The sequence below is a fragment of the Palaemon carinicauda genome, chromosome 1 (genome assembly GCF_036898095.1).
Source record: "Palaemon carinicauda isolate YSFRI2023 chromosome 1, ASM3689809v2, whole genome shotgun sequence".
In the NCBI taxonomy this organism is placed as follows: domain Eukaryota; kingdom Metazoa; phylum Arthropoda; class Malacostraca; order Decapoda; family Palaemonidae; genus Palaemon; species Palaemon carinicauda.
This window is the reverse complement of record NC_090725.1, coordinates 181,037,053-181,043,941: the sequence shown is the minus strand read 5'-3', so window position 1 is coordinate 181,043,941 and position 6,889 is coordinate 181,037,053. Positions and strand designations below refer to the sequence as shown.

The 6,889-nt window shown below is 46.1% G+C and overlaps 1 pseudogene; it reads right to left on the bottom strand.

Annotated features, from left to right (window-relative positions):
• Positions 1 to 6,159: 6,159 nt before the first annotated feature.
• LOC137659071 (5S ribosomal RNA) lies at positions 6,160 to 6,278 on the bottom strand (annotated as a pseudogene).
• Positions 6,279 to 6,889: the final 611 nt, after the last annotated feature.

The window sequence follows — 6,889 nt, the reverse complement described above, 5'->3', positions numbered from 1 at the left end:
AAGACCAGCATGTAAAATGTGGCAAAAGTCTAAACTATAATCATACTACAGTTGTAAAAGAAAATATTTAACACACTTTTACAAGACTACTGTAGTTGAGAATTAATATGCAATTCTGAGCGATATGGAGACTTGAGCCACCAGCTTCAGCCATTCGGCGACTGCGGACAATTAACGGATGCTTAGCGCAAAAACACAAGGGTGGAGACGCAAAATTCTCCACAAAAAGGGAAATGGTACTCAACTTAAGCGATGAGGAAGAAGCAGAAACATCCATGGTCTCAAAAACACTCTGAAAACTTGAAAATAAACACAAACTCGCGATAACAAATAAGATGGCAGTGCTAGAATGAATGGCGAACCAACGAAAATTTTTTCAGCAAGCTGGGGACGGAGTTGTAACGGCTCTCTCATTCACATATCCAAACCTATCCCATACCCTTCGAGCCAAGGTTAACTCTATTCGGGGAAGGATAGCCGTGGCTTGTTTTAAATACGTCCCCGTTTCATACACGATATTTCTCAGGATATTCGCTCCAGAGGATAGAACCCTGTGATACTTCTTGGGTAAAATTCTCGGGTATATCAGTCACAGAAATATCCCAAGTAGAAGCTGCCTTTGAGGGACTTTCATCAGGACGACATGGCTCAAGCCCAAAAACCATCTCACTGCAAGTTGAGTGCATTTACCAAGTTAGCTGTAAACTAAATAGACCTAGTCTCACACAAAAATAAAAAGATATTCTACCTTGTAAAATTTCTAGAGAATTCTTTATTTGATCAACAATTAATTTTATATGAAAGTCTATACAGGAGTAATTTGGGAAATGTTACTGGAAGTTTACTTTACCAAAATTTGAGAAGGAATAATTGACAACACTACTTTCATGTAAATAACCACTTGAAAATATCGTTAGGATGGTGGCATTTACGACTGGTTTAGTGGTTTTTTATAGGAACACGTAATAAAATTGGGTTAACAGATCCACAGGTAATTAATATTTACCTATCACATCTCATAGAGCACCCAAATTATGAAAATTTACTGTGCCATCCAAAAAAATCCCCCTGTAGAATCGCTGACTAGGAATTACTGCTTTAATAGTTTTAAAATCCTCAATTTCCTTTTTTTTTTTCCATAAATTCCTTAGCTAAATATTGGGTGAGTCTTAACACTTGTAGCTTCTTAAGACATACGAAATATGGTATTTATTTCCTTGTTTCCTTTTCTCGCTGGGAAATTTTTCTCTGTTGGAGCTCTTGGGCTTATAGCATCCTGCTTTTCCAACAAGGGTTGTAGCTTAGCTAGTACAGTGATACCTCTCAATATGACAAATTCGTAGATAATTTGTATTTTTCCTAACGATACAAACCTTAGCTATTTACTTAGGGGTGTTACTTTCTGCCAAGCTGAAATGACGAGCCATTAAAATTTAGCGAGGTTTAACTACCAAAACCGCTAGTTGGCGGGGGTAGCTTGCTACCGCTCCCACTCACACACCTGTAATTTAACTCACTTTGCTTGGAGGTAGGACTTCAAGGGGGATAGGGCTGGCGGGCAAGTTTGTATAAATAGCTAAGGTTTGTATCATTAGGAAAAATATAAATCATCTACGAATTTTTCATTTGTTCCGTAACTGTAATACAAACCAACGCTATTTATTTAGGGGTGACTCACCCATTAGGAGGGCTGGATGTCCCTGCAAATCTGGCTTTTGGCTTTACCCGGGGTCTCCTTATCTGAGTATGTTAGTACTCAAAATAAGGAGTCCCTGTGCCTCGCTAAAACCTTGCTAAGCAAGGTCAGCGGCCTACGCAAGCTGTGTATATAGATATTTAGAAGTGTGACTGTCCCGGTAAAGTTATTCCGAGTCTTTTTGTAGGAAAAACTGTTGTAACCAAGACTTTCCCAATACCACCTCGCCAGGCTATGGGAACGCAACAGTATTAACTTAATACTAGGTACACAAGGGAGCATGGTTTATCTACAGTGGCTTGAGGTCAGCTTATGCAGAAAACCCAGGATGCTGCTTTCCCCAAGAGAGGGGAGGATGAAGAAAAGAACTAGAGCCAGTCAAACCTTTTCACTCACGCAGACTAAAACCAGGTAACGGTGCCCTCAACCTTCTGCTACTTGTGCAATAAGGAGCTTGAGGTATACAACCAGCTGTTGTGCAGCCACCACAGGACCGATAGAGATCCTATCGAGTTCCTGTGAGTCACGTCTTGCAGGAGAAAGGTTGTGAAAGTCACCTGAAGTATTCACACCCTTGCTTGCAGAACTTACGTTACAGAGTAATCTCCTGAAAAGGGCCAGGGGCATAGCTATGCCCCTGACATAAAAGGTTGACTTACTGGATGAGGATCTGGATTCAGAGCGTAATTGATGAGTCTGTGAATCCAGAGGAGATGATGTTTTGGTGATCCTCCTCTTGTGCTGATGACAGGAGAAGGGACCCGGGTGGGCTGTTGCCGTTCTCTTGAGGTAGAGCCTCAAACCTTACTCCGGGTACAGTAACAGATGATCTGGATCATCAGTTACTGAGCGGAGACTTGTTGTCTAGGAACCGACACCTCTGGAGACTGTCTGGCAACATACTCGGGGACGAAACTGAATGTTGCCTTTAACCCTTCTCATGAATGGGCGATGTTGAAAGAGAGACCATTTAGTCTTCTAAACCAGGTGAAAATTTGTTGCCTGGTGAAATGGAACGTAAGGAGTTCTCCGAGAGACCGGAGAACTCGAACCATGTTTCGAGAGCGAGGTCTCAATTCTGAGAGAGAAAAGGCAAGTTTTAAGTACGCATGAGTTAGTTAAGATCTAGCGATGAGGGGATGTCCCTTCCTTTCAGTTTGAAAACGAGGCTCAAGGTTGAGTGATCGTCTTTTCCTCCTACATTTACCCGAGGATTCCGCTATTGCTGGAATAGAGGTATTGAGTGGAGGGATACGCTTTCCCATGACACCCACCACAGAAGATTTTATACTTTGACTGGTAGACTGATGCTGAGGAATTCCTCAGATATCTAGACAATTTCTTCGCAACTTACTGCGAAAAGCCTCTGTGAGAGAGGAGGTACTGGGTAGTCTCCAGGTGTACAATCATAGCAAAGCTATAACTTGTGGTAGATGTCTAGAAGTGTGGTTGTCTGTGACATGGAGAGGGTTCGTTTGGAGGTTCTATCAGGAGCTGCAGAAGGTTTGGAAACCGTTCTGCATAATGCCATAGCGGAGCTATGAGAGCCCTAAGAGGCTGACCAATGTTCTAGCCTTGTTGAGTACCCTTCTTTTCCGACAAAAACAGGGACGAGACGTAAACGTCGTTGTTTTACCAACCGTTGTTAGCACGCTTCTTGCCAGACAACCTTGGGGTCAAGGACTGGGGACCAGCGGAAGCCTCAAGCTCAGGGGCGTTGTGAACAGATCCATAGTTGGAGAACCCCGTAAAGTCGGGACTTTCTTGGCTACAAGGTGATCCAAAGACTCTTCGATACACCTTATCTGAGATGATGTGCACAGTTTGTTGGCAAGCACATTCCTCTAGTCTGGAATGAAGCGGGCTGATAGTGGTACCAAGTGGACTTTGGCCCATTTTAGTATTTATACTGTTGATTGATTGATTGATTTGAAGTTCTCTGGCATCCTGACAACGAAGGGCTTTGACATTGATATCGTTTATCATAAATAAGGATTAAAAGAATATTCAATGAAAACCAGAGAAGTAAATGTTATAAAAGTTAAATAGCATTAAGAAGACCTGCTTCTGATATAAATTTAAAAATGCCACTAGCATTGTACGACACGTCCAAGATCTTGGCAAGGATGAACCTGCCATCTTCTCCACGAGCCTCAGATATCTATTTCTTTCAGTGCTAGTATTTATACTGTTAGATGGAAAGAGGCTGCGAGCAATTTCCTTCTTTCTTGTTGATGTGAGCCTCTATATGGTAAGTGGTGTTGTCGCTCATCACATCACTGAGTGGCCCGTTAGTAACTGATGAGGCTGTTGAAGGGCCAGAAAGTTGGCCTTCATTTCTTAAGAGATTTAAGTGAAGGTACTTTCGGACTCTGTCCAGAGGCCTGTGGTCGTGTGGTGCAGCACTATGGTCCCTCCTCCCTTCTTTTGATGTGTCTAAGCACAGCATCAAGTCTGAGGGGTGAGGAAGTATGAGAAGGTTATACCACTCCGTAGATTCTCACTGACACCCATCCCTTGAGGTTCATCCAAACTTCCGGTCCCATGGGGATCAGAATGTCCGGGGAATCAAAGGCATGATTCCAATTGGACTTCAGCCACCACTGGAGAGAGCTAATATTGAGGCGGCCGTTGAAGCCTAGACATGCCAGAGATGATGGGTGTCAGAGGAATAAAGAGGCCACTCTGGGCTGGGAGTTCTTCTTGTTTTGAGAAAGGGTCTTGAGACTTTTCTCCGGCTGTCTTTGATGAGAAGGTTTTGTGGAGATTGGTGTCTAGAATCATTCCCAGATATACCAGTCTTCTGAGATGGGAGAAGGGAGGACTTCCCAAGGATTACCATGATTGCCATGATCAAAAGTTCCGGTGCTAACGCAAAGTTGCTACCGAGTCTGCTTAGGTCAGTCAGTCGTCCAGAAACGGAGGAGACAAAAGCCAATCCTGTAAGTTCAGGATGGGTACTGTGGAAAGACCGAAGCACAGAGCCCTGAACTGGTGTTTCTTGTTTGTCCAGACTGATCTTCAATCCTTCCTAGAAGATGGATGGTTTGGGCCTGGAAGTATGCGTCCTTTAGGTCCAGCGTGCAAGTGAAGACCTGTGGTCTTAGCCCTTGTCCGAACTCCTCCAACATGAGATGGACATCGACCCAAAGGGACAGCTCCTTGCGGATCCTTTCGCATGGGAGATTGTTGATGCTGGGGTCTTGACTCGTGGCCGAAAGGATGGGACCCGATACCCTTTGTAAGGATTCTTCCTTGCGAGAGAACTCCTACAACTGATAGAAGTAAGGCAACATTTAACCTTACCATGTGCAGTGATAGGATTGATGCTATTCCTTAGAACAGCATTGGTCTGGCGAATGTTAATCAATGGTTAACGGCTGGGTATCGTGGTTACTGTGCAGTTGGAGAGTGCTCTTGAGTAGTCACCTGTCGACAAGCCGCTGATGGGGCTGTCGATCGTTTGCCGATCGCTTTAGTGGATTGGTGTGATGACGAACAAGTGTGTTGTATGCCTTCCAATCTAGGGAACAACGGGCAGAGGTCGACTAGCAAGTCTGAGAGATGATTGATTGATTGATTGATTTAAAGTTTTCAGGCATCTGAGAGATGAACTGCTGGTCAACGGCAAACTGCCGATGATGGTGAATCGGCGATCTGCGAGCCGAAGATGGTAACTGACAGGTAGATGAAGGTTGTCTGGTCAGTCAGCCCATGAAGGTTGGCAATTAATGAGTTGGTGATTGGCTTGGAGAGCCCTGAGGGACAGCAGAATGGTTTGATGATCATCAGTTGGTGATCGGTGAGCCATCGATCATCAGCACTCGATCGCGGACTGGCGATTGGTGAGCTAGAGATCAGCAAGCTGATGATTGGCTAGTCAGAGATCAGCGAGCTGAGGTCGATGATCGAAGGAAGACGAGCTGCCTATCGGCGATCTAGTGATCAGCAAGCTGAGGACTGGTTATTGACTAGCAATCAGCGATCGGCATGCTAGCAATCGGCGATCATTAGCAATCGGCGAGACTAGAGGTCAATGATCAGAGAGAGATGAGCTAACAATTGGCGATCTGGTGATCAGCGAGCTAGTGATCAGCAAACGGTGATCTAGCGATCAGTCGGTTGATGATCTCTCATTGGTGGAAGATGAGCTAGAAATTGGCGATCGTACTAATGATAGGCCATTTGCAATGTTCAGATCGTGTTCGCTGACAGGAAAAAAATCCTGAAGAGAAAGGGACCAAGAGTTCTCTGTGAGGAGTCTCGACCGATGGTAGAAGCGGTTGATTTGCCTTGGAAGATGGAATCTTCAGGATCTTGAACCCTTCTGTGAAGGCTCTTCACTTTTTTCCCAGCGGGCATGCTGTAATGTGTTTGCGGGGAGGGGAAAGGGGCAATAGTGACCTGTCAACAAGTTTTCATTCTTTTTGCCTCTAGCGCGAGTGCGCAGGAGAGTACTGGAATGCCAACAGCATCTGGTGTTCACAGGCGATGACCCGTCCAAGTACTGACCAGACCCAACGTTGCTTAATTTCTCTGATCATACGAGAAGCGGTGTTTTCAACGTGGTATTGCCGTTGACCAGCGTTGGCGCACAGGATGATGCTGGTGCTCAGTTTCAGCTGAAGCACAGTTTTCGGTGAATGCGCAAAAGAGCGCTGGCAAGTAGGCAAGAGCTGGATCTGAGAGCGCATGTGCGCCGGAGAGCGTTGGCGCGCAGTAAGGCGCTGTGCAGTCATCTCAGGATGCAGCAGGAGCGCGCGAGCGCTGGATCCGAGAGTGCAAGCGCGCCAGAGAGCATTGCAGTAAGACGCTGTGCAGTCTCCCTAGAATCCGCAGGAGCGCCCAGTCATGCGATTGCGGGCGAAGTCTCAAGCGTAGGACAGCACTGGTGCCCAGGGAGAGTACTGGCGCGCACGAGAGGGGGCTGGCGGGTGCGTAAGAGTGTTGCCCTGAGCACGGGACAGTGCTGGCGCAGAGGAGATTGATGGCGCGTGCGCGCGGGAAGAGTGCTGGCCCACAGGAGAGCACATGCGCATACGACAACGCTGACGTATAGGAGGATGGTGGGGTACAGTAGAACACTGGCGTGCAGGAGAGCATTTGGTGAGCAGGAGACCAAAGCTGCGCGGGCGCGCGCTGAGGTTTCGGTGAGCTCTGTTGTGCAGGGAATTGTAGGTTAGCAGGTGAGCG